Below are 25,814 nucleotides of genomic sequence, written 5' to 3'. Positions count from 1 at the left end.
AAAGAAAACGCCTGCAGAAGCTCAAGAACTCATTGACATGGTTGCTAATAACCAGTTCATATACACTTCTGAGAGGAATCCTGTGAGTAATGGGATGCCTCAGAAGAAGGGAGTTATTGAAATTGATACTCTGAATGCCATATTGGCTCAAAATAAAATATTGACTCAACAAGTCAATATGATTTCTAAGAGTCTGAATGGAATGCAAGCTGCATCCAACAGTACTCAAGAGGCATCTTTTGAAGAAGAAGCTTATGATCATGAGAACCCTGCAATAGCAGAGGTGAATTACATGGGTGAACCATATGGAAACATCTATAACCCCTCATGGAGAAATCACCCAAATTTCTCATGGAAGGATCAACAAAAGCCTCAACAAGGCTTTAATAATGGTAGAAGAAATAGGTTTAACAGTAGTAAACCTTTTCCATCATCCACTCAGCAACAGACAGAGAACTCTAAGCAGAATCCATCTAGCTTAGCAAATTTAGTCTCTGATCTATCTAAGGCCACTCTGAGTTTCATGAATGAAACAAGGTCATCCATTAAAAATTTGGAAGCACAAGTGGGCCAGCTGAGTAAAAGGATCACTGAAATCCCTCCTAGTACTCTCCCAAGCAATACAGAAGAAAATCCAAAAGGAGAGTGCAAGGCCATTGAATTGACCATCATGGCCGAACCCACAAGAGAGGAGAAGGACGTGAATCCCAGTGAGGAAGACCTCCTAGGATGTCCAGTGATCAATAAGGAGTTTTCCTTTGAGGAACCAGAAGAATCTGAGCCTCATTTTGAGACCATAGAGATTCCATTGAACCTCCTTATGCCCTTCATGAGCTCTGATGAGTATTCTTCTTCTGAAGAGAATGAGGATGTTACTGAAGAGCAAGCTATCAAGTTCCTTGGTGCAATCATGAAGCTGAATGCCAATTTATTTGGTAATGAGACTTGGGGAGATGAACTACATGTTCACTTATGAATTAAATGCATTGGATCAACTGAGATTGCCTCAGAAGAAGCAGGATCCTGGAAAGTTCCTAATACCTTGCAACATAGGCACCATGACCTTTGAGAAGGCTCTATGTGACCTTGGGTCAGGGATAAACCTCATGCCACTCTCTGTAATGGAGAAACTGGGAATCTTTAAGGTGCAAGCTGCCAGAATCTCATTAGAGATGGCAGACAACTCAAGAAAAGAGGCTTATGGACAAGTAGAGGACGTGTTAGTAAAGGTTGAAGGCCTTTACATCCCTGCTGATTTCATAATCCTAGACACTGGGAAGGATGAGGATGAATCTATCATCCTTGGAAGACCCTTCCTAGCCACAGCAAGAGCTGTGATTGAGGTAGACAGAGGAGAATTGATCCTTCAACTGAATAAGGATAACCTTGTGTTTAAAACTCAAGGATCTCCTTCTGTAACCATGGAGAGGAAGCATGAAAAGCTTCTCTCAGTACAGAGTCAAACAAAGCCCCCACAATCAAACTCTAAGTTTGGTGTTGGGAGGCCTCAGCCAAACTCTAAGTTTGGTGTTGAACTCCCATATCCAAACTCTAAGTTTGGTGTTGGGAGTCTATAAAATTGACCTGATCACTTGTGTGGCTCCATTAGAGCCCACTGTCAAGCTATTGACATTAAAGAAGCGCTTGTTGGGAGGTAACCCAATTTTTATTTATCTAATTTTATTTTTATTTTTATTATTCTTTCATGTTTTATTAGGTTCATGATCATGTGGAGTCACAAAATAAATAAAAAAATCAAAAATAGAATAAAAAATAGCAGAAGAAAAATCACACCCTGGAGGAAGGGCTTACTGGCGTTTAAACGCCAGTAAGGAGCATCTGCCTGGCGTTCAACGCCAGAACAGAGCATGAATCTGGCGTTGAACGCCAGAAACAAGCAACATCCTAGCATTCAGATGCCAGGAATGCACACTGAGGAAAGCTGGCGCTAGACGCCAGAACCAAGCATAAAACTGGAATTCAACACCAGAAACATGCTACATCTGGGCGTTGAACGCCCAGAACAAGCATCAATTCGGCGTTTAAATGCCAGAATTGCATGCAAAGGCATTTTACATGCCTCAAGTTTGTAGGGATGTAAATCCTTGACACCTAAGGATCTGTGGACCCCACAGGATCCCCACCTACCTCCACTCATACTCTCCCCTCTTCTCATTCATCCTCTCTTCCCAATAAACACCCTTCCCCAAAACCCTTCACCAATCACCTCAATCTCTCTTCCCTATCACCACTTACCACCACTCACATCCATCCACTCTTCCCCATAAACCCCACCTACCTTCAAAATTCAAAATTACTATCCCACCCAAACCCACCCCATATGGCCGAACCTTAACCCCTCTCCCTCCACTATATAAACCTCTCCATTCTTCTTCATTCTCACACAACACAACCCTCTCATCCCCTTCTTGGCCGAAACACAACCCTCTCTCCCTCTCTTCTATATCTTCTTCTTCTTCTTCTTTTCTTTCTTCTCTTGCTCGAGGGCGAGCAATATTCTAAGTTTGGTGTGGTAAAAGCATAAGCTTTTTGTTTTTCCATTACCATTTATGGCACCTAAGACCGGAGAATCCTCTAGAAAAGGGAAAGGGAAGACAAAAGCTTCCACCTCCGAGTCATGGGAGATGGAAAAATTCATCTCCAAAGCCCATCAAGACCACTTCTATGATGTTGTGGCCAAGAAGAAGGTGATCCCCGAGGTCCCTTTCAAACTCAAGAAAAATGAGTATCCGGAGATCCGACATGAGATCCAAAGAAGAGGTTGGGAAGTTCTAACAAACCCCATCCAATAAGTCAGAATTCTAATGGTTCAAGAGTTCTATGCTAATGCATGGATCACTAGGAACCATTATCAAAGTAAGAACCCAAACCCAAAGAATTATCTCACCATGGTTCGGGGGAAATACTTAGATTTTAGTCCAGAAAATGTAAGGTTGGCGTTCAACTTGCCAATGATGGAAGAGAACGCACGCCCCTACACAAGAAGAGTCAACTTTGATCAAAGGTTGGACCAAGTCCTCATGGACATATGTGTGGAAGGAGCTCAATGGAAGATTGACTCAAAAGGCAAACCGGTTCAACTGAGAAGATTGGACCTTAAGCCTGTAGCTAGAGGATGGTTGGAGTTCATTCAACGCTCAATCATTCCCACTAGCAACCGGTCTGAAGTTACTATAGATCGTGCCATCATGATCCATAGCATCATGATTGGGGAGGAAATGGAGGTTCATGAGATTATACCTCAAGAACTCTACAAGGTGGCTGACAAGTCCTCCACTATGGCAAGGTTAGCCTTTTCTCACCTTATTTGCCACCTATGCAATTCGGCTGGGATTGACATAGAGGGAGATATCCTCATTGAAGAGGACAAGCCCATCATTAAGAAAAGGATGGAGCAAACAAGAGAGCCTATTCATGGATCTCAAGAGACGCATGAAGAAGCTCATCACCAAGAAACCCCTGAGATGCCTCAAGGGATGCACTTTCCTCCACAGAATTTTTGGGAGCAAATCAACACCTCCCTAGGAGAATTAAGTTCCAACATGGGACAATTAAGGGTGGAACATCAAGAGCACTCCATCATCCTTCATGAAATTAGAGAAGATCAAAGAGCAATGAGGGAGGAGCAACAAAGACAAGGAAGAGACATAGAAGAGCTCAAGGACATCATTGGTTCCTCAAGAAGGAAACACCACCATCACTAAGGTGGACTCATTCCTTGTTCTTAAATTTTCTATTTTTTGTTTTCTTATGTTAAATGTTTATTTATGTTTGTGTCTTTATTACATGATCATTAGTGTCTAAGTGTCTATGCCTTAAAGTAGTGAATATGAATCCATCACCTCTCTTAAATGAAAAATGTTTTAAAAACAAAAGAACAAGAAGTACATGGTTTCGAATTTATCCTTGAACTTAGTCTAATTATATTGATGTGGTGACAATACTTTTTATTTTCTGAATGAATGCTTGAACAGTGCATATGTCTTTTGAAGTTGTTGTTTATGAATGTTAAATATGTTGGCTCTTGAAAGAATGATGACAAGGAGACATGTTATTTGATAATCTGAAAAATCATAAAAATGATTCTTGAAGCAAGAAAAAGTAGTGAATACGGAAAGCTTGAGAAAAAAAATGGCGAAAAAAAATAAAAAAAAAAGCAAGCAGAAAAAGCCAAAAGCTCTTAAAACCAAGAGGCAAGAGCAAAAAGCCAATAATCCTTAAAACCAAAAGGCAAGGGTAATAAAAAGGATCCAAGGCTTTGAGCATCAGTGGATAGGAGGGCCTAAAGGAATAAAATCCTGGCCTAAGCGGCTAAACCAAGCTGTCCCTAACCATGTGCTTGTGGCGTGAACGTGTCAAGTGAAAACTTGAGACTGAGCGGTTAAAGTCAAGGTCCAAAGCAAAAGAAGAGTGTGCTTAAGAACCCTGGACACCTCTAATTGGGGACTTTAGCAAAGCTGAGTCACAATCTAAAAAGGTTCACCCAGTTATGTGTCTGTGGCATTTATGTATCCGGTGGTAATACTGGAAAACAAAGTGCTTAGGGCCACGGCCAAGACTCATAAAGTAGCTGTGTTCAAGAATCAACATACTGAACTAGGAGAATCAATAACACTATCTGAACTCTAAGTTCCTATAGATGCCAATCATTCTGAACTTCAATGGATAAAGTGAGATGCCAAAACTATTCAAGAGGCAAAAAGCTACAAGTCCCGCTCATTTGATTGGAGCTATGTTTCATTGATATTTTGGAATTTATAGTATATTCTCTTCTTTTTATCCTATTTGATTTTCAGTTGCTTGGGGACAAGCAACAATTTAAGTTTGGTGTTGTGATGAGCGGATAATTTATACGCTTTTTGGCATTGTTTTTAGTATGTTTTTAGTAGGATCTAGTTAATTTTAGGGATGTTTTTATTAGTTTTTATGTTAAATTCACATTTCTGGACTTTACTATGAGTTTGTGTGTTTTTTTGTGATTTCAGATATTTTCTGGCTGAAATTGAGGGACTTGAGCAAAAATCAGATTCAGAGGTTGAAGAAGGACTGCTGATGCTGTTGGATTCTGACCTCCCTGCACTCAAAGTGGATTTTCTGGAGCTACAGAACTGCAAATGGTGCGCTTCCAATTGTTTTGGAAAGTAGACATCCAGGGCCTTCCAGCAATATATAATAGTCCATACTTTGAATAAGGATTGACGACGTAAACTGGCGTTCAACGCCAGTTCCATGCTGTAGTCTGGCGTCCAGCGCCAGAAACAAGTTGCAAAGTGGAGTTCAACGCAAGCACACACCAAGTGGACCCTGGAAGTGGATTTCTGCATCATTTACTCATTTCTGTAAACCCTAGTAACTAGTTTAGTATAAATAGGACTTTTTATCATCTTCGAAGGAATCTTTTGATTAGTTTTATGCTATCTTAGACCTTTGTGAGGGCTGGCCTCTCGGCCATGCTTGAACCTTTCACTTATGTATTTTTCAATGGTAGAGTTTCTACACACCATAGATTAAGGTGTGGAGCTCTGCTGTTCCTTAAAGATTAATGCAAAGTACTACTGTTTTTCTATTCAATTCAACTTATTCCGCTTCTAAGATATTCATTCGTACTTCAATATGATGGATGTGATGACCGTGACAGTCATCATCATTCGCAACCTATGAATGCGTGCCTGACAACCACTTCCGTTCTACCTTAGATTGAATGGATATCTCTTGGATATCTAATACAGGGGACCGAGTCCGAGTTATTAGCGTCTTCGTGGTATAAGTTAAAACCCATGGATGGCCATTTCTGAGATCCGGAAAGTCTAAACCTTGTCTGTGGTATTCCGAGTAGGATCTGCGAAGGGATGGCTGTAACGAGCTTAAAACTCGCGAGTGCTGGGCGTAGTGACAGACGCAAAAAGGATCAATGGATCCTATTCCAGTATGATCGAGAACCGACAGATGATTAGCCGTGCCGTGACAGAGCATTTGGACCTTTTTCACAGAGAGGATGGGATGTAGCCATTGACAACGGTGATGCCCTACATAGAGCTTGCCATGGAAAGGAGTAGGATTGATTGGATGAAGACAGCAGGAAAGCAGAGATCAGAGGAACGAAAGCATCTCTATACGCTTATCTGAAATTCTCACCAATGAATTACATAAGTACCACTATCCTATTTTATATTTTATTTAATTTTCATCCACTATAATTTCTTAAAACTATTTGAATCCACCTAACTGAGATTTACAAGGTGACCATAGCTTGCTTCAAGCCAACAATCTCCATGGGATCGACCCTTACTCATGTAAGGTTTATTACTTGGACGACCCAGTGCACTTGCTAGTTAGTTGTATCGAAGTTGTGACAAATTATAAATTAAGATTAGAGCACCAAGTTTTTGGAAACATTAACACGGATCACAATTTCGTGCACCAGGCAATTAATACCAATTAATGAAGGTATTAAACCCTCTCACATTCCCAAGAACAAAGCGCTGATATAAAAGCGCGCGCTTTTAGAGGAAAACGTTCTACATTCAAAAGATTCTACAAAAGGAAGAAATCGACAAAATACTTGAGTTTGGCTTCGTCAGAGAAGGACCGAAGTCAAAGACGCGACGTCAACAAAAAGACCGAACTCAAGTAGGGGCACTGTTCATACCCCGGGTCGAGCTACCCGACCTGGGATGATTGGCGACAAAGCGACCGACCTCTTCAGGTCAGGCTACCCAACCTCTTCTCAAAGAGGTTGGCCAAATCAACAAAAGAGCCCTGTAAAGGGCCCAAATAGAGGAACGCGATCCAAATCCAAAGGCAATCCAAGCCTATAGAGATAAAGGCAGTTCCCTTGAAGATAAGCTGACTTCACCCAAAATAAAGATAAGATAAAATAAGATAACTAACCTATCTTATCAGAAAGGTCAGCACCATCTACTATAAATACACTGGAGCACCCAGGTATAACTCATACTCTGATTCTACATAAAACCTGTTTAATACCCATGCTAACTTAAGCATCGGAGTCTCTTGCAGGTACCCCCCACCTTCCGGTGGCCAAGGATCATTAGTGCTGTAAGTCCAACAAGTCGGATACAACAGCTCCGGCTGCCATCAGTCAGCTGGACACGCTATCTCCGACCAGTACAGAAGATCTCGTCCGAGATCGACCTCCAGTTTCAGGTAACCCTCGGAACAATAGGCATATGATGGTGGTTGTTGATTGTCACAAAAAGATTCTCCATAGTCATTGAATTGACATGCATTAGGATGATGATTGTACCTATAAGTATCCAGAGGTTGTTGCCAATAGGAGTGATCAATTCCTTGAGCCCCCCCCCCCCCCCCCCGTCTTTGTTGGTTCCATCCTTGATACATGTTTTCATTGAAGTTGACATTTCCTACAACACAATTAGAACCAAACTCATAACCACGAGGGTGAGAATTGATGGTGGAAGCAAAGAAACAAACTAACTAAGGCCTAAAGCTAACAAAAACTAACAAGCAATCCAAAAATCAAGCTATTCACAATATTCACATATATACAATAACCAATAACATAACACCATTGTAATTCCCCGGCAACGGAGCCATTTTGATGAATTGATTTTTGACAGTTTAGAATTCTCAAATGAAATCTCGTTGCAAGTATAGTTTCTAAACCAACAAATAATCTTTTCATACAAAAGATTGTTTGTCATAAGTACAAACTCCTAAAATTATAAACCGAAGTATTTAAACCTCGGGTCGTCTCTCAAAGGAATCACATGGTAGTGTTCTTGTTATTGGCTATGGACATGTATATTTTGGGGTTTTGGATAAGAAACAAATTGCAAAGGAATTCAAATGATGAAAAGGTCTTGGCAAAGGTTGGTGGTCAAGGATCTCTATCCTTAGTACTAACCACAATATGATAATTGCAAGGATCAATCCCATTAAGTCATCCTCTAACAAGTAGAAGAAAGTCAAATGAGCTATATCAATCCAAGTCCATAAGGCCTAGCTATTCACTAATTGAATCAATGAGAGCTAGAGTCAATGGCTAACAACTATCAATCACTTGGACATTAGTAACTCAAGAATTCCTAAGTTACCTTCCCAAGCTAAGAGTATAAAAATCTACTCTAACATCCTTTCAAGCATTTTGACAAACACTTGGAAGGTGATAAACCCCAATTTTATGGTTTATCTTGTGCTTATTTTAGGGGATTTTATCACCTTTTCCCACCTTTATTCAATGAAATAGCATGGTTTTGCAATTCTCCCTTGAATTGTGCTTAGTTGTAAAAAAACATGCTTTTTAGGCCCTCAAATTGGTGATTTTAATTCACTTTAATTTCATTCGATGTCTTGATGTGTTTGTTGAGTGATTTCAGGTTCATGAGGCAAGTGTTGGATGGAAGAAATGAGGAGAAAAGCATACAAAGTGGAGAATTGATAAGCGGATAATTTATACGCTTTTTGGCATTGTTTTCAGTATGTTTTCAGTATGATTTAGTTAGTTTTTAGTATATTTTTATTAGTTTTTAATTAAAAATCACATTTCTGGACTTTACTATGATTTTGGGTATTTTTCTGTGATTTCAGGTATTTTCTGGCTGAAATTGAGGGACTTGAGCAAAAATCAGATTCAGAGGTTGAAGAAGGACTGTAGATGCTGTTGGATTCTGACCTCCCTGCACTCAAAGTGGATTTTCTGGAGCTACAGAACTCCAAATGGCGCGCTTCCAATTGCGTTGGAAAGTAGACATCCAGGGATTTCTAGAAATATGTAATAGTCTATACTTTGAATAAGGATTGACGACGTAAACTGGCGTTCAACGCCAGTTCCATGCTGCAGTCTGGCGTCCAGCGCCAGAAACAAGTTGCAAAGTGGAGTTCAATGCCAGAAACACGTTACAAACTGGCGTTCAACTCCAAGAATGACCTCTCCATGTGTAAACTTCAAGCTCAGTCCAAGCACACACCATGTGGGCCCCGGAAGTGGATTTATGCATCAATTACTTACTTCTGTAAACCCTAGTAGCTAGTTTAGTATAAATAGGACTTTTTACTATTGTATTTATATCTTTGGATTATCTTTTGATCCTTTGATCATGTTTTGGGGGCTGGCCATTCAGCCATGCCTGGACCTTCATCACTTATGTATTTTCAACGGTAGAGTTTCTACACACCATAGATTAAGGTGTGGAGCTCTGCTGTTCCTCAAAGATTAATGCAAAGTACTACTGTTTTGCTATTCAATTCAACTTATTCCGCTTCTAAGATATTCATTCGCACTTCAATATGATAGATGTGATCATCATGACAGTCATCATCATTCTCAACTTATGAACGCGTGCCTGACAACCACTTCCGTTCTACCTTAGACTGAATGGATATCTCTTGGATATCTAATATAGGGGACCGAGTCCGAGATATTAGTGTCTTCGTGGTATAAGTTAGAACCCATGGATGGCCATTCCTGAGATCCAGAAAGTCTAAACCTTGTCTGTGGTATTCCGAGTAGGATCTGGGAAGGGATGTCTGTGACGAGCTTCAAACTCGCGAGTGCTGGGTGTAGTGACAGTCGCAAAAGGATCAATGGATCCTATTCCAGTATGATCGAGAACCGACAAATGATTAGCCGTGCCGTGACAGAGCATTTGGACCTTTTTCACAGAGAGGATGGGATGTAGCCATTGACAACGGTGATGCCCTACATACAGCTTGCCATGGAAAGGTGTTGGATTGATTGGATGAAGACAGCAGGAAAGCAGAGATCAGAGGAACGAAAGCATCTCTATACGCTTATCTAAAATTCTCACCAATGATTTACATAAGTATTTCTATCTTTATTTTCTGTTTATTTATTTTTATTATTCGAAAACTCCATAACCATTTGATATCCGCCTGAGTGAGATTTACAAGATGACCATAGCTTGCTTCCTACCAACAATCTCCGTGCGATCGACCCTTACTCACGTAAGGTTTATTACTTGGACGACCCAGTGCACTTGCTAGTTAGTTGTACGAAGTTGTGAAACAGATATAAGATCATGAACGTGCGTATTGAGTTTTTGGCGCCGTTGCCGGGGATTGTTCGAGTTTGGACAACTGACGGTTCATCGTGTTGCTCAGATTGGGTAATTTTCTTCTTATTTTATTTTCAAAAAGCTTTCAAAATTTTTTCAAAAATATTTTCTTCTTTTTCGTTTTTCCCAATTAATATTCGAAAAAAAAATATTTTCAAAAAGAAAATATATTTTTCTTTAGAATTTTTAAGAATGAAATCTAGTGTTTAATGAAGCATGTAGAAGCCTGGCTGGCTGTAGAGCGACGTCTAAATTCATTTGGACTGAGGCTCCCAAGTCATCATTACAAGAGCAAGCTAGTTGTTGCTAATCAAATTTGTTATTGTATGACTGATTTTGTATCTTCTAAAGCTTGGCTGGCTATTAAGCCATGTCTAACCCTCAGATTGGAGCTTTAGACTAAGAGTGCAAGATTCCTGGAATTCATATTAAAAATTTTGGAATCTTTATTTTTCTTTTTCACATTAATTTTCGAAAAAATAAAAAAAAAATTATAAAATCATAAAAATAAAAAATATTTTATGTTTCTTGTTTGAGTCTTGAGTCAATTTTTAAGTTTGGTGTCAATTGCATTTTTTTCTAAAAAAATTTTATGCATTTTTCGAAAATTCATGCATTCATAGTGTTCTTCATGATCTTCAAGTTGTTCTTGGCCAGTCTTCTTGTTTGATCTTCATATCTTCTTGTTTTGTGTCTTTTCTTGTTTTTCATATGCATTTTTAACTTGTTAGTGTCTAATTATTGAAAATCTCTAAGTTTGGTGTCTTGCATGTTTTTCTTTCATTAAAAATTTTCAAAAATAAGTCTTGATGTTCATCTTGATCTTCAAAGTGTTCTGGGTGTTCTTCTTGACATTCATAGTGTTCTTGTATGCATTCATTGTTTTGATCTAAAAATTCTCATGCATTGAGTCTTTTTCATGTTTTTCTCTTTCTTCATTAAAAATTCAAAAATAAAAAAAATATCTTTCCCTTTTTCACTCAAATTTTCGAAAATTTGAGTTGACTTTTTCAAAACTTTTTAAAATTTAGTTGTTTCTTATGAGTCAAATCAAATTTTCAATTTAAAAATCTTATCTTTTTCAAAATCTTTTTCAAAAATCATATCTTTTTCATTTTTCTTATTTATTTTCAAAAATTTTAAAAATATTTTTCAAAAATCTTTTTCTTAATTTTACATCATATTTTTGAAAATATCATCAACAATTAATGTTTTGATTCCAAAATTTCAAATTTGTTACTTACTTGTTAAGAAAGATTCAAACTTTAAGTTCTAGAATCATATCTTGTGATTTCTTGTGAATCAAGTCATTAATTGTGATTTTAAAAATCAAATCTTTTTCAAAACTAATTTCAATCATATCTTTTTAATCATACCTTTTCATATCATATCTTTTTCAAATATCTTTTCTAACTTCTTATCTTCTTATCTTTTAAAAATTGATTTTCAAAATTTGTTTCAACTAACTAATTAACTTTTTGTTTGTTTCTTATCTTTTTCAAAACTACCTAACTAACTATCCCTCACTAATTTTCGAAAATACCTCCCTCTTTTTCAAAAATTCTTTTTAATTAATTAATTGTTTCAATTTTTAATTTTAATTTTAATTTTATCTTAATTTTTGAAAATCATTAACTCTTTTTCAAAATTTATTTTTCGAAATTCCCTCTCTCCCATCTCCTTCTATTTATTTATTCATTTACTAATACTTATCTTCATCTCAAATCACCGCTCCTATCCTCACCCTTGTGTTTGGATTATCCAATCTTCTTCACTCTTATTCCCTTTCTTCTTCTACTAACAACAAGGGAACCTCTATACTGTGGTAAAAAGGATCCCTATTATTATTTTCTGTTCCCTTCTTTTCCATATGAGCAGGAGCAAGGACAAGAACATTCTTATTGAAGCAGACCCTGAACCTGAAAGAACTCTGAAGAGGAAACAAAGAGAAGCTAAAATACAACAATCTAGAGATAACCTCACAGGAATTTTCGAACAGGAAGAGGAGATGGCAGCCGAAAATAATAATAATGCAAGGAGGATGCTTGGTGACTTTACTGCACCTAATTCCAATTTATATGGAAGAAGCATCTCCATTCCTGCCATTGGAGCAAACAATTTTGAGCTAAAACCTCAATTAGTTTCTCTGATGCAGCAGAACTGCAAGTTTCATGGACTTCCATTTGAAGATCCTTTTCAGTTCTTAACTGAATTCTTGCAGATATGTGATACTGTTAAGACCAATGGGGTTGATCCCGAGGTGTACAGGCTTATGCTTTTCCCGTTTGCAGTAAGAGACAGAGCTAGAGTGTGGTTGGACTCTCAACCCAAAAATAGCATGAACTCTTGGGATAAGCTGGTCACGGCTTTCTTAGCCAAGTTCTTTCCTCCTCAAAAGTTGAGTAAGCTTAGAGTGGATGTTCAAACCTTCAGACAGAAAGAAGGTGAATCCCTCTATGAAGCTTGGGAGAGATACAAGCAACTGACCAAAAAGTGTCCTTCTGACATGCTTTCAGAATGGACCATCCTGGATATATTCTATGATGGTCTGTCTGAATTAGCTAAAATGTCAATGGATACTTCTGCAGGTGGATCCATTCACCTAAAGAAAACGCCTGCAGAAGCTCAAGAACTCATTGACATGGTTGCTAACAACCAGTTTATGTACACTTCTGAGAGGAATCCTATGAGTAATGGGACGCCTCAGAAGAAGGGAGTTCTTGAAATTGATATTCTGAATGCCATATTGGCTTAGAACAAAATATTGACTCAGCAAGTCAATATGATTTCTCAGAGTCTGAATGGAATGCAAGCTGCATCCAACAGTACTCAAGAGGCATCTTCTGAAGAAGAAGCTTATGATCCTGAGAACCCTACAATAGCAGAGGTGAATTACATGGGTGAACCCTATGGAAACACCTATAATCCCTCATGGAGAAATCATCCAAATCTCTCATGGAAGGATCAAAAGCCTCAACAAGGCTTTAATAATGGTGGAAGAAATAGGTTTAACAATAGTAAACCTTTTCCATCATCCACTCAGCAACAGACAGAGAATTCTGAGCAGAATCCATCTAGCTTAGCAAATTTAGTCTCTGATCTATCTAAGGCCACTGTGAGTTTCATGAATGAAACAAGGTCCTCCATTAGAAATTTGGAGGCACAAGTGGACGAGCTGAGTAAGAAGATCGCTGAAACTTCTACTAGTACTCTCCCAAGCAATACAGAAGAGAATCCAAAGAGAGAGTGCAAGGCCATTGATATAACCATCATGGCTGAATCCAAGGAGGAAGGGGAGGACGTGAATCCCAAGGAGGAAGACCTCCTGGGATATCCAGTGATCAACAAGGAGTTTCCCTTTGAGGAACCAAAGGACTCTGAGGCTTATCTAAAGACCATAGAGATTCCATTAAACCTCCTTACGCCCTTCATGAGCTCTGATGAGTATTCCTCTTCAGAAGAGAATGAGGATGTTACTGAAGAGCAAGTTGCCAAGTTCCTTGGTGCAATCATGAAGCTGAATGCCAATTTATTTGGTAATGAGACTTGGGGAGATGAACCTCCCCTGTTCACCAATGAACTAAATGCATTGGATCAACTGAGATTGCCTCAGAAGAAACAGGATCCTAGAAAGTTCCTAATACCTTGTACCATAGGCACCATGACCTTTGAGAAGGCTCTATGTGACCTTGGGTCAGGGATAAACCTCATGCCACTCTCTGTAATAGAGAAACTAGGAATCTTTGAGGTACAAGCTGCTAGAATCTCATTAGAGATGGCAGACAATTCAAGAAAAGAAGCTTATGGTCAGGTAGAGGACGTGTTAATAAAGGTTGAAAGCCTTTACATCCCTGCTGATTTCATAATCCTAGACACTGGGAAGGAGGAGGATGAATCCATCATCCTGGGAAGACCCTTCCTAGCCACAGCAAGAGCTGTGATTGATGTTGACAGAGGTGAACTAGTCCTTCAATTGAATGAGTACTCCTTTGTGTTTAAAACTCAAGGTCATCCTTCTGTAAACATGAAAAAGAGGCACAGTAAGCTTCTCTCAAAACGGAGTCATACAGAGCCCCCACAATCAAACTCTAAGTTTGGCGTTGGGAGGCCACAACCAAACTCTAAGTTTGGTGTTGAACTCCCATATCCAAACTCTAAGTTTGGTGTTGGGAAGTCTCAACAATGCTCTGAACATTTGTGAGGCTCCATGAGAGCTCACTGTCAAGCTATTGACATTAAAGAAGCGCTTGTTGGGAGGCAACCCAATTTTTATTTATCTAATTTTATTTTTATTTTTCTTTCATGTTTTATTAGGTTCATGATCATGTGGAGTCACAAAATAAATACAAAAATTAAAAACAGAATCAAAAACAGCAGAAGAAAAATCACACCCTGGAGGAAGGGCTTACTGGCGTTTAAACGCCAGTAAGGAGCATCTGGCTGGTGTTCAACGCCAGAACAGAGCATGGATCTGGCGTTGAACGCCCAAAACAAGCAGCATCCTAGCGTTCAGACGCCAAAAATGCACACTGAGGAAAGCTGGCGTTGAACGCCAGAAATAAGCATAGAACTGGCGTTCAACGCCAAAAACATGCTACATCTGGGCGTTGAACGCCTAGAACAAGCACCAATTCGGCGTTTAAACGCCAGAATTTCATGCAAAGGCATTTCACATGCCTAATTGGTGCAGGGATGCAATTCCTTGACACCTCAGGATCTGTGGACCCCACAGGATCATCTCAGCATCTGTGGACCCCACAGGATCCCCACCTACCTCCACTCATACCCTTCCCTCTTCTCATTCATCCTCTCTTCCCAATAAACACCCTTCCCCAAAACCCTTCACCAATCACCTCAAGCTCTCTTCCCTACTACCCCCTCACCGCTCACATCCATCCACTCTTCTCCATAAACCTACCTCATAAACCCCACCTACCTTCAAAATTCAAAATCACTTTCCCACCCAAACCCACCCTAAATGGCCGAACCTAACCCCTCTCCCTCCACTATATAAACCCCTCCATTCTTCTTCATTTTCACACAACACAACCCTCTCTTCCTCTTCTTGGCCGAAACACAAACCTCTCTCCCTATCCTCCATTTCTTCTTCTTCTTCATCTCTTCTTTCTTCTCTTGCTCGAGGGCGAGCAATATTCTAAGTTTGGTGTGGTAAAAGCATAAGCTTTTTGTTTTTCCATAACCATTGATGGCACCTAAGGCCAGAGAGACCTCTAGAAAGAGGAAAGGGAAGACAGAAGCTTCCACCTCCGAGTCATAGGAGATGGAGAGATTTATCCCAAGGGTCTATAGCTCAGTGGTAGAACATTTGACTGCAAATCAAGAGATCCCTGAGATACCTCAGGGGATACATTTTCCTCCACACAATTATTGGGAGCAACTAAGGGTGGAACATCAAGATCACTCCATCATCCTTCATGAAATTAGAGAAGATCAAAGAGCAATGAAGGAGGAGCAACAAAGACAAGGAAGAGACATAGAAGAGCTCAAGGACATCATTGGTTCCTCAAGAAGGAAACGCCACCATCACTAAGGTGGACTCATTCCTTGTTCTTAAATTTTCTGTTTTTCGTTTTCTTATGTTAAATGTTTATCTATGTTTGTGTTTTTATTACATGATCATTAGTGTCTAAGTGTCTATGCCTTAAAGTAGTGAATATAAATCCATCACCTCTCTTAAATGAAAAATGTTTTAAAAACAAAAGAACAAGAAGTACATGGTTTCGAATTCATCCTTGAAACTATTTTAATTATTTTGATGTGGTGACAATACTTTTTGTTTTCTGAATGAATGCTTGAACAGTGTATATGTCTTTTGAATTTGATGTTTAACAATGTTAAATATGTTGGCTCTTGAAAGAATGATGACAAGGAGACATGTTATTTGATAATCTGAAAAATCATAAAATTGATTCTTGAAGCAAGAAAAAGCAGTGAATACAGAAAGCTTGCGAAAAAAAAAAGAGAGGGAAATGGCGAAAAAAATAATAGAAAGAAAAAGAAAAAGCAAGCAGAAAAAGCCAAAAGCTCTAAAAACCAAAAGGCAAGAGCAAAAATCCAATAACCCTTAAAACCAAAAGGCAAGGGTAAATAAAAAGGATCCCAAGGCTTTGAGCATCAGTGGATAGGAGGGCCTAAAGGAATGAAATCCTGGCCTAAGCGGCTAAACCAAGCTGTCCCTAACCATGTGCTTGTGGCGTGAAGGTGTCAAGTGAAAACTTGAGACTGAGCGGTTAAAGTCAAGGTCCAAAGCAAAAAAAGAGTGTGCTTAAGAACCCTGGACACCTCTAATTGGGGACTTTAGCAAAGCTGAGTCACAATCTGAAAAGGTTCACCCAGTTATGTGTCTGTGGCATTTATGTATCCGGTGGTAATACTGGAAAACAAAGTACTTAGGGCCACGGCCAAGACTCATAAAGTAGATGTGTTCAAGAATAAACATACTGAACTAGGAGAATCAATAACACTATCTGAACTCTGAGTTCCTATAGATACCAATCATTCTGAACTTCAATGGATAAAGTGAGATGCCAAAACTATTCAAGAGGCAAAAAGCTACCCGCTCATCTGATTGGAGCTATGTTTCATTGATATTTTAGAATTTATAGTATATTCTCTTCTTTTTATCCTATTTGATTTTCAGTTGCTTGCAGACAAGAAACAATTTAAGTTTGGTGTTGTGATGAGCGGATAATTTATACGCTTTTTGGCATTGTTTTCAGTATGTTTTCAGTATGATTTAGTTAGTTTTTAGTATATTTTTATTAGTTTTTAATTAAAAATCACATTTCTAGACTTTACTATGAGTTTGTGTGTTTTTCTGTGATTTCAGGTATTTTCTGGCTGAAATTGAGGGACCTGAGCAAAAATCAGATTCAGAGGTTGAAGAAGGACTGCAGATGCTGTTGGATTCTGACCTCCCTGCAATCATAGTGAATTTTCTAGAGCTAAAGAAATCCAAATGGCGCGTTTCCAATTGCGTTGGAAAGTAGACATCCAGGACTTTCCAGCAATATATAATAGTCCATACTTTGAATAAGGATTGATGACGTAAACTGGCATTCAACACCAGTTCCATGCTGCAGTCTGGCGTCCAGCGCCAGAAATAAGTTGCAAAGTGGAGTTCAACACCAGAAACACGTTACAAACTGGCGTTCAACTCCAAGAATGACCTCTCCACGTGTAAACTTCAGGCTCAGCCCAAGCACACACCAAGTGGGCCCCGGAAGTGGATTTTTTCATCAATTACTTACTTCTGTAAACCCTAGTAGCTAGTTTAGTATAAATAGGACTTTTTACTATTGTATTTATATCTTTGGATTATCTTTTGATCATTTGATCATGTTTTGGGGGCTGGCCATTCGGCCATGCCTGGACCTTCATCACTTATGTATTTTCAACGGTAGAGTTTCTACACACCATAGATTAAGGTGTGGAGCTCTGCTGTTCCTCAAAGATTAATGCAAAGTACTACTGTTTTTCTATTCAATTCAACTTATTCCGCTTCTAAGATATTCATTCGCACTTCAATATGATGGATGTGATGATCGTGACAGTCATCATCATTCTTAACTTATGAACGCGTTTCTGACAACTACTTCCGTTCTACCTTAGACTGAATGGATATCTCTTGGATATCTAATACAGGGGACCGAGTCCGAGATATTAGTGTCTTCGTGGTATAAGTTAGAACCCATGGATGGCCATTCTTGAGATCCGAAAAGTCTAAACCTTGTCTGTGGTATTCCGAGTAGGATCTAGGAAGGGATGGCTATGACGAGCTTCAAACTCACGAGTGCTCGGCGTAGTGACAGACGCAAAAGGATCAATGGATCCTATTTCAGTATGATCGAGAATCGACAGATGATTAGCCGTGCCGTGACAGAGCATTTGGACCTTTTTCACAGAGAGGATGGGATGTAGCCATTGACAACGGTGATGCCCTACATACAGCTTGCCATGGAAAGGTGTAGGATTGATTGGATGAAGACAGCAGGAAAGCAGAGATCAGAGGAACGAAAGCATCTCTATACGCTTATCTGAAATTCTCACCGATGATTTACATAAGTATTTCTATCTTTATTTTCTGTTTATTTATTATTATTATTATTCGAAAACTCCATAACCATTTGATATCCGCCTGACTGAGATTTACAAGATGACCATAGCTTGCTTCATACCAACAATCTCCGTGGGATCGACCCTTTCTCATATAAGGTTTATTACTTGGACGACCCAGTGTACTTGCTGGTTAGTTGTACGAAGTTATGAAACAGATATAAGATCATGAACGTGCTTATTGAGTTTTTAACGCCGTTACCAAGGAATGAAATGATCACGATTTTGTGCACCAAGAATTCATGAGGAAACATAGATTAGGAATGCTTCAGGGGACGCGCAAGCGTACAAGGCGCACGCACGCAGAAACGACATTGCACATCGACGCGCACACGTACATGACGCGTATTCGCGGATGAAGAAATAGCCAATCGATGCGCACGCACACATGGCGTGATATGTGGAAATCGATCCAACACAAAACTCAGCGGCAAGTGTACCGGATCGTATTAAGCAATAATAACTCACGTGAGTGAGGTCGATCCCACAGGGATTGAAGGATTGAGCAATTTTAGTTAGGTGGTTGATTTAGTTAAGCAAACAAGTGTTGAGTTGAGTGATTTGTGTTCAACAGAAGCTAAATTGCATGAAAATTAAAGGGAGAGGGGAATTGACAGTAAATTAAAGAGCAAAGGAAATAAAGAAGCTGAATCTTAAAGTGCAAGTAATATAAATGACAGAAACTTAGATTGCAAGAAATGTAAATAGTTGAAGCTTAGAGTGCAAGAAAGGTAAATTGCTTGAATCATAAAAGGATTTAGAGCTGGGATTTCAAAAATCAAGCAAGAAAAAGTAAATGACAATCAACAGAGAAGTAGAAGATGAATTAAGATGCAAAAGATCTAAACAGAAAAGAAAAATTACTTGAGAAACCAAACAGAAAGTGAAATGTAGCTCAATTGCAATAACTAAAAGAGAGGTTGAAGATCTCAGGGGTTGAAGGAGACTAGAGAATAAGTCTAGATCTCAATTCCTTCTTTGATCCAACAGAGAACAATTGCAGAGGAACTAAGAGATGAAAACAGTAAAGAAACTTTGATCCAATTCACAATTCTTTGAGATTATGCAGTAAACAAACAAAGAGAGATCTCAGATCAAGAATGAAACAGAATTTCTTCAATTCTCAATCCAAAATTTAAAACAAAGAGTAGAAAGTGCAGAAGTAAGAATAAAGAGGAAGAGAATTCAATTCTCTTCTCAATTCCCAAACTCCCCAAAACTGGAAAATAAAATTGGAAATTCAAAAGTAAGTAAAAGGTTAAGTAAAAAGGTCCTTTCTAACTCAAACTAACTTCTATTTATACACTTTCTTATTTTTGGATTTTAGAATTTGGAGTGTGCTTTTTAATTTGGTGAAGAATTGAATTAAATTGGAATTTTGGTTGAATTTTGGGCTATGGGTCACACTCCCAGGGCAATGCTCGGTTGGTGCAAAGAGCACAGCATTTCCTGGGACTTGGCCGTGTCAATGTTGCGTGACAAGCTTTTTGTTGGGCAGCTCTTCAATGCTCGGTTATCCATGAGAGCCCAACATCCATGTTGCTTGTGTGTTGCGCACCAATCCTTCCTTGTGACACACGCCCTAGCATGACAAGCTCCCTAGACCGTGTCAATGTTGCCCTCCCAGCCATGTCAAGCATTGCTCGGTGAGTGTGGAGATCTGAGCGCTCTTTGCTTGGCACGGGGTCCCAGCTTCGAGCCTTAGTGGAGGCATTTGGGCGCCCATTTTCTTTGTGAAGGAAACAAGGCTAGCGCTCCTCTTGCTCCTTGGTTCGAACCTCCATGATTGCATTTTAGCCAATTTTTGCTTGTTTTCCTTGCAAGGAGCGCTTCCCTTGGTCCCTTAGGTCATGGGTTCGAAACCTTGTGGCTTCACTAGCAAATGTTGCTCCTTGAATTTTCTTGTGCCAACCCCCGATAAAGCTAACAATGTCAACCGAGCTTTGTAAGTTTGCCTTGCTTCCTTTGCTAATTGTAGCGCTTAGTTGAGGGAGGGAGCTGAGCTTTCCTTGCTTTGCTTCTTTGGCCTTGAGTAGCGCTCCTTTGGAGAACCTTGAGCTCTTAAAGAGAGCTCTATGCTTTCTCTCCTCTGTTGCGCCACACTTTTCTTCCTTTAGCTATGCTTCCTAAGCCACGCTTTCTTGTTTTCTTCTTTTCTTCACCTACAAGTATTCAAAACAACCAATCAAAGTATCACCAAATTCACAAGGTTTATAAATCATTCAAAAACCAATTAATTTTAGCTTAAATCTAATGATTTAGTGTCAATTAAAAGGTGGTTGATTGATTTAACAAAACCATGCAATTCCACTCCAAACCACTTACTTACAATGCAAGAAAGTGCATAAAACCTAATGAAACAAGTGAAAAATGCTTGAAAAGCTAGCATAAGATGACTTGTCATCACAAAACCAAACTTAAACCTTACTTGTCCCCAAGCAAGAAAAGAATTATGCTCAAAGGTTCTTTCAGTTAGAATGGATTGAAGAATAACTTGTAATGTCGTGTGAGTGAAGTGATTAAGTGACAGTGGGGTGAACTCTAAATTATATACTCATGCAAGGGCTTCAGTGCTTACTAGTCCCCACATCTTGGAAGTCTTAGGTCTTAGGACTTTCATCCAAATGGTATCATAGAGATCTCTCTATAGGTAATCACCTTGAAGCAGCTTATGGTTTCTATGTTTTGGCCTTGACTCTAAGTGTCATGTCTCAAAGCGGCTCTTTAGATAAGCTTTCAATCAATACTCCTAAACCAGTTGGTTTTAAGGTATTAGGTGTTAAAGCACCCCTAAGGATTTACTTGCTCAAGCCTCTCTCTTTGACACAATTCGACCACAAGTATTTACTAGGATAATGACTCTTTGAGTTCTTGTTTCTTTCTTCTTTTCTGCCTAGTAATTGATGCTCAGAGCCTTGGGCCATGTTCTTTTGTTTTTGTATTTTCTTTATTTTCTTTTGGTTGCTGCTTCTTGGATCAATAAATGTTTGAGAATCTCCACACTACTTCTTTGAACTCTATGTCCTGCCCATATGCTCCCATGCAAGTTTTTCATAAGCATGCAACCTCAATGCATAATCATACAACCAGAACCACCACTTCTCCTAATCTTTTGCTTGCCTCAAAAAATTTTAATTCTTCAATCCTTCTCTTCAAAGAACTGTTCTATGATGCCTTTTTGAAATATTGAGTGCAAGCAATTTTGAAGAGTGTAGTGTTGTGAATAATCAAGCATCTCAATTATTGAATTACAGAAAAACTATACTAGACAGACAAACAGACAGGGGTACAATATCATTCTCAATCATAGCAGTGTCTGATGTAAAATAATCACTTAACAATACAACCTTTTAGAGTTTACTTGCTTTACTCCTCATCATCATCATTGCTGGTCTTCACATTCCTCTTTATCTCTTTGGTTGATGATGCTTAATCCTTCTAAAAACTTGGATAAACCTCTGCAATGATATTGAAAGTTGCTTGTCCCCTAAGCACTTGAAAGAAAAAAATAGTTAGCATGCATGAATTATTTGTGGGCTTTTGAACTTACTTTGGTGTGGGAACACCAAACTTAGTACCTTGCCAATGGTTCTCATGCATCAAATTAACCATATGTGAAACTCTTTTTCTTTGCTAAAGGCAATAAAACTAAAAACTAGAAAACAGACATTGGTTAAGTAGTTTCTCTGATTGCTTGGAGCTAGCAACCCTTTATACAGAAGATGAAAATGTGTTTTTAAATGAGATTTTTGGTGGAACACCAAACTTAGCATTCTTCATTCTCCCTCAAATTATTTTGGTGTGCAACACCAAACTTAGCTCCTTACACTACAGATAAAGCTACCCAGCCTTTTTATTGAAATAGCTATGGAAAGAAAACTACCTCAGGTTGGGTTGCCTCCCAACAAGCGCTTCTTTATTGTCATTAGCTTGACATCCTCCATTCTTTAATCATGGAAGTTGAAAATCCTGTTGCATTTGATTTTCTTCTCTTGCTGTGGACCTCCTTTCCTCTATCTCTTCTTGTGGAACTTCTCTATGGTGCTTTTCTTGGATAATTGCTTCTTTTTCCATAGCCCTCTGACTTTCCTCTATGATTGATTTCCATTTCTCCCACCTAGCAGCTTCTTCGTTGTCTTTCAGGTTGTCTTCAGTGGCTTTGGGGAGGGTGATTGCCCTCTTCTCACTCAGTTCTGAAATGTATTTATCTGCTTGCCCCAATTTTTCTTTAAGACTTCTGAGTACTGCTTCTTGGCGTGTGTTTGCCACGATTTGCTCGTTCATAAGCTTCTCCATTATTTTCTCTAAGTTAGAGATTCTTTGAAAGCACTGGATTAGTTGTGGTTATGTGAACTGAGATGGTTGATGGAAGTTGTTTTGGGAAAATTGTGGAATGTAAAGGGGTTGGAGGTTTGTGTGTTTTGGTGGTGTGTAATGGGTGTTGTTAGTGAGGTTGTGGTTGTGATTGTTTGTGATGTTAGAGCTGCTATAATTGAAGTTCCTTGGTCCTTGATTTTGGTGCTCACCCCTCCTCAAGTTGGAATGAGTCCTCCAGGGTGGGTTGTACACATCACCCTGAGAATTGTGTTGGGACAGGCTTGAGGTATTGTTTAGAAAGTGTACTTGCTTAGGACTTCTTTGCTCATAGTTAATTGCTCCAAAAACTTTTTCAGATTGATTCCAACCATGTAAGTTTTGAGATTGGCTGTGTGCATTTACTACAGCAATTTGCAGCTCATTGCTTTTCCTGACCATCAGCTTCATTTGTTGCTGAAGTTGTTGGTGCATCTGCTTATTTTGGGCCATGATTGCACTCACTCCTTCAATTTCCATCATTCCATTCTCTTGTGTGAATGGTTGCACTTCTGCCTCTGGCTTACTGATTTTCTGGGGTGAGTTAAACTTTGCTAGAAACTTGCTCACTAGATCCTCCCATCTAGTGATGCTTCCTTGTAGGAAGGCTTCAAGCCATTGAGCAGCCTCGTTCTTTAATGAAAATAGGAACATCAATAGTTTGTATGTGGTTGGATGTACACCATTAGGCTTCACCGTGTCACAGATTTTTGAGAATGTAGATAAATGCTGAATGGGATCTTCCAGTGGACTTCCTCCATAGGAGCAGTTGATTTGTACCAAGGTGATGAGCGGATGCTTCAATTCTTGGGATACATTGTCATTTAGGGTAAGGATACCACTCCCGCAATGACTTGGATTCGTTGGGTTCTGCTCCATGACCTGTACAATCACAAATAATCTAAATGGACATTGGATATTCTCATGCAAGAATGTAGTCAGGGGGTTAGTTGACCCAATGTGTCAAACAGTTAATAGGCTTAAAAGAAAAATAGACAAAAATTGATTCTGTCATACAAAATAACAAGAAACACATAGACCCAGAAACAAGAGCAATGCACTCTGCTGATAGAGCAAGGTTAGTGTTAGCTTAAGCAAAAATTCAAACAGTTAGTGTGCTTGTTAGAAACAAAGACAGTAATCAAAAATAAAGAAAAAGTGCTTAATTTAGACCACCACCTTACTTAATTATTGTCAATCTAATCAATCCCCAGCAACGGCGCCAAAAACTTGATGTGTGGAAAATGATCCAACACAAAACTCACCAGCAAGTATATCGGGTCGCATCAAGTAATAATAACTCACAAGAGTGAGGTCGATCCCACAGGGATTGAAGGATTGAGCAATTTTAGTTAGGTGGTTGATTTAGTTAAGCAAACAAGTATTGAGTTGAGTGATTTGTGTTCAACAGAAGCCAAATTGCATGAAATTTAAAGGGAGAGGGGTAATTAACAGTAAATTAAAGAGCAAAGGAAATAAAGAAGCTGAATCTTAAAGTGCAAGTAATATAAATGACAGAAACTTAGATTGCAAGAAATGTAAATAGTTGAAGCTTAGAGTGCAAGAAAGGTAAATTGCTTGAATCATAAAAGGATTTGGGAGCTGGGATTTCATAAATTAAGCAAGAAAAAGTAAATGACAATCAACAGAGAAGTAGAAGATGAATTAAGATGCAGCAGATCTAAACAGAAAAGAAAAATTACTTGAGAAACCAAACAGAAAGTGAAATGTAGCTCAATTGCAATAACTAAAAGAGAGGTTGAAGATCTCAGGGTTTGAAAGAGACTAGAGAACAAGTCTAGATCTCAATTCCTTCCTTGATCAAGCAGAAAACAATTGCAGAGGAACTAAGAGATGAAAACAGTAAAGAAACTTAGATCCAATTCACAATTCTTTGAGATTATGCAGTAAACAAACAAAGAGAGATCTCAGATCAAGAATGAAACAGAATTTCTTCAATTCTCAATCCAAAATATAAAACAAATAGTAGAAAGTGCAAAAGTAAGAACAAAGAGGAAGAGAATTCAATTCTCTTCTCAATTCCCAAACTCCCCAAAACTGGAAAATAAAATTGGAAATTCAAAAGTAAGTAAAAGGTTAAGTAAAAAGATCCTTTCTAACTCAAACTAACTTCTATTTATAAACTTTCTTATTTTTGAATTTTAGAATTTGGAGTGGGCTTTTTAATTTGGTGAAAAATTGAATTAAATTAGAATTTCAGTTGAATTTTGGGCTATGGGTCACACTCCCAGGGTAATGCTCGGTTGGTGCCAAGAGAACAGCATTCCCTGGGACTTGGCCGTGTCAATGTTGCATGACAAGCTTTTTGTTGGGCAGCTCTTCAATGCTTGGTTATCCATGAGAGCCCAGCATCCATGTTGCTTGTGTGTTGCGCACCAAGCCTTCCTTGTGACACACGCCCTAGCGTGACAAGCTACCTAGACCGTATCAATGTTGCCCTCCCAGCCTTGTCAAGCATTGCTCGGTGAGTGTGGAGAGCTGAGTGCTCTTTGCTTGGCACGGGGTCCCAGCTTCGAGCCTTAGTGGAGGCATTTGGGCGCCCATTTTCTTTGTGAAGGAAACAAGGCTAGCTCCTCTTGCTCCTTGGTTCGAACCTCCATGATTGCATTTTAGCCAATTTTTGCTTGTTTTCCTTGCAAGGAGCGCTTCCCTTGGTCCCTTAGGTCATGGGTTCGAAACCTTGTGGCTTCACTAGCAAACATTGCTCCTTGAATTTTCTTGTGCCAACCCCCGATAAAGCTAACAATGTCAACCGAGCTTTGTAAGTTTGCCTTGCTTCCTTTGCTAATTGTAGCACTCGGTTGAGGGAGGGAGCTGAGTTTTCCTTGCTTTGCTTCTTTGGCCTTGAGTAGCGCTCCTTTGGAGAACCTTGAGCTCTTAGAGAGAGCTCTATGCTTTCTCTCCTTTGTTGCGCTACACTTTTCTTCCTTTAGCTACGCTTCCTAAGCCACGCTTTCTTGTTTTCTTCTTTTCTTCACCTACAAGTATTCAAAACAACCAATGAAAGTATCACCAAATTCACAAGGTTTATAAATCATTCAAAAACCAATTAATTTTAGCTTAAACCTCATGATTTAGTGTCAATTAAAGGGTGGTTGATTGATTTAACAAAACCATACAATTCCACTCCAAACCACTTACTTACAATGCAAGAAAGTGCATAAAACCTAATGAAACAAGTAAAAAATGCTTGAAAAGCTAGCATAACATGACTTGTCATCATGG

The 25,814-nt window shown here is 39.0% G+C and overlaps 1 non-coding gene across 1 annotated transcript; it reads right to left on the bottom strand.

Annotated features, from left to right (window-relative positions):
* Positions 1–12,483: 12,483 nt before the first annotated feature.
* Positions 12,484–12,591, bottom strand: LOC148571594 (small nucleolar RNA R71). Its single transcript, XR_015908067.1, has one exon. It is a non-coding gene; the product is annotated as a small nucleolar RNA R71 (small nucleolar RNA).
* Between the last annotated feature and the right edge of the window lie 13,223 nt (positions 12,592–25,814).

The sequence above is a fragment of the Arachis ipaensis genome, chromosome B3 (genome assembly GCF_059453495.1).
Source record: "Arachis ipaensis isolate K30076 ecotype BB chromosome B3, ASM5945349v1, whole genome shotgun sequence".
In the NCBI taxonomy this organism is placed as follows: Eukaryota; Viridiplantae; Streptophyta; class Magnoliopsida; order Fabales; family Fabaceae; genus Arachis; species Arachis ipaensis.
Note: the sequence above shows the minus strand (reverse complement) of the source record. Positions and strands in the feature narration are given on the sequence as shown.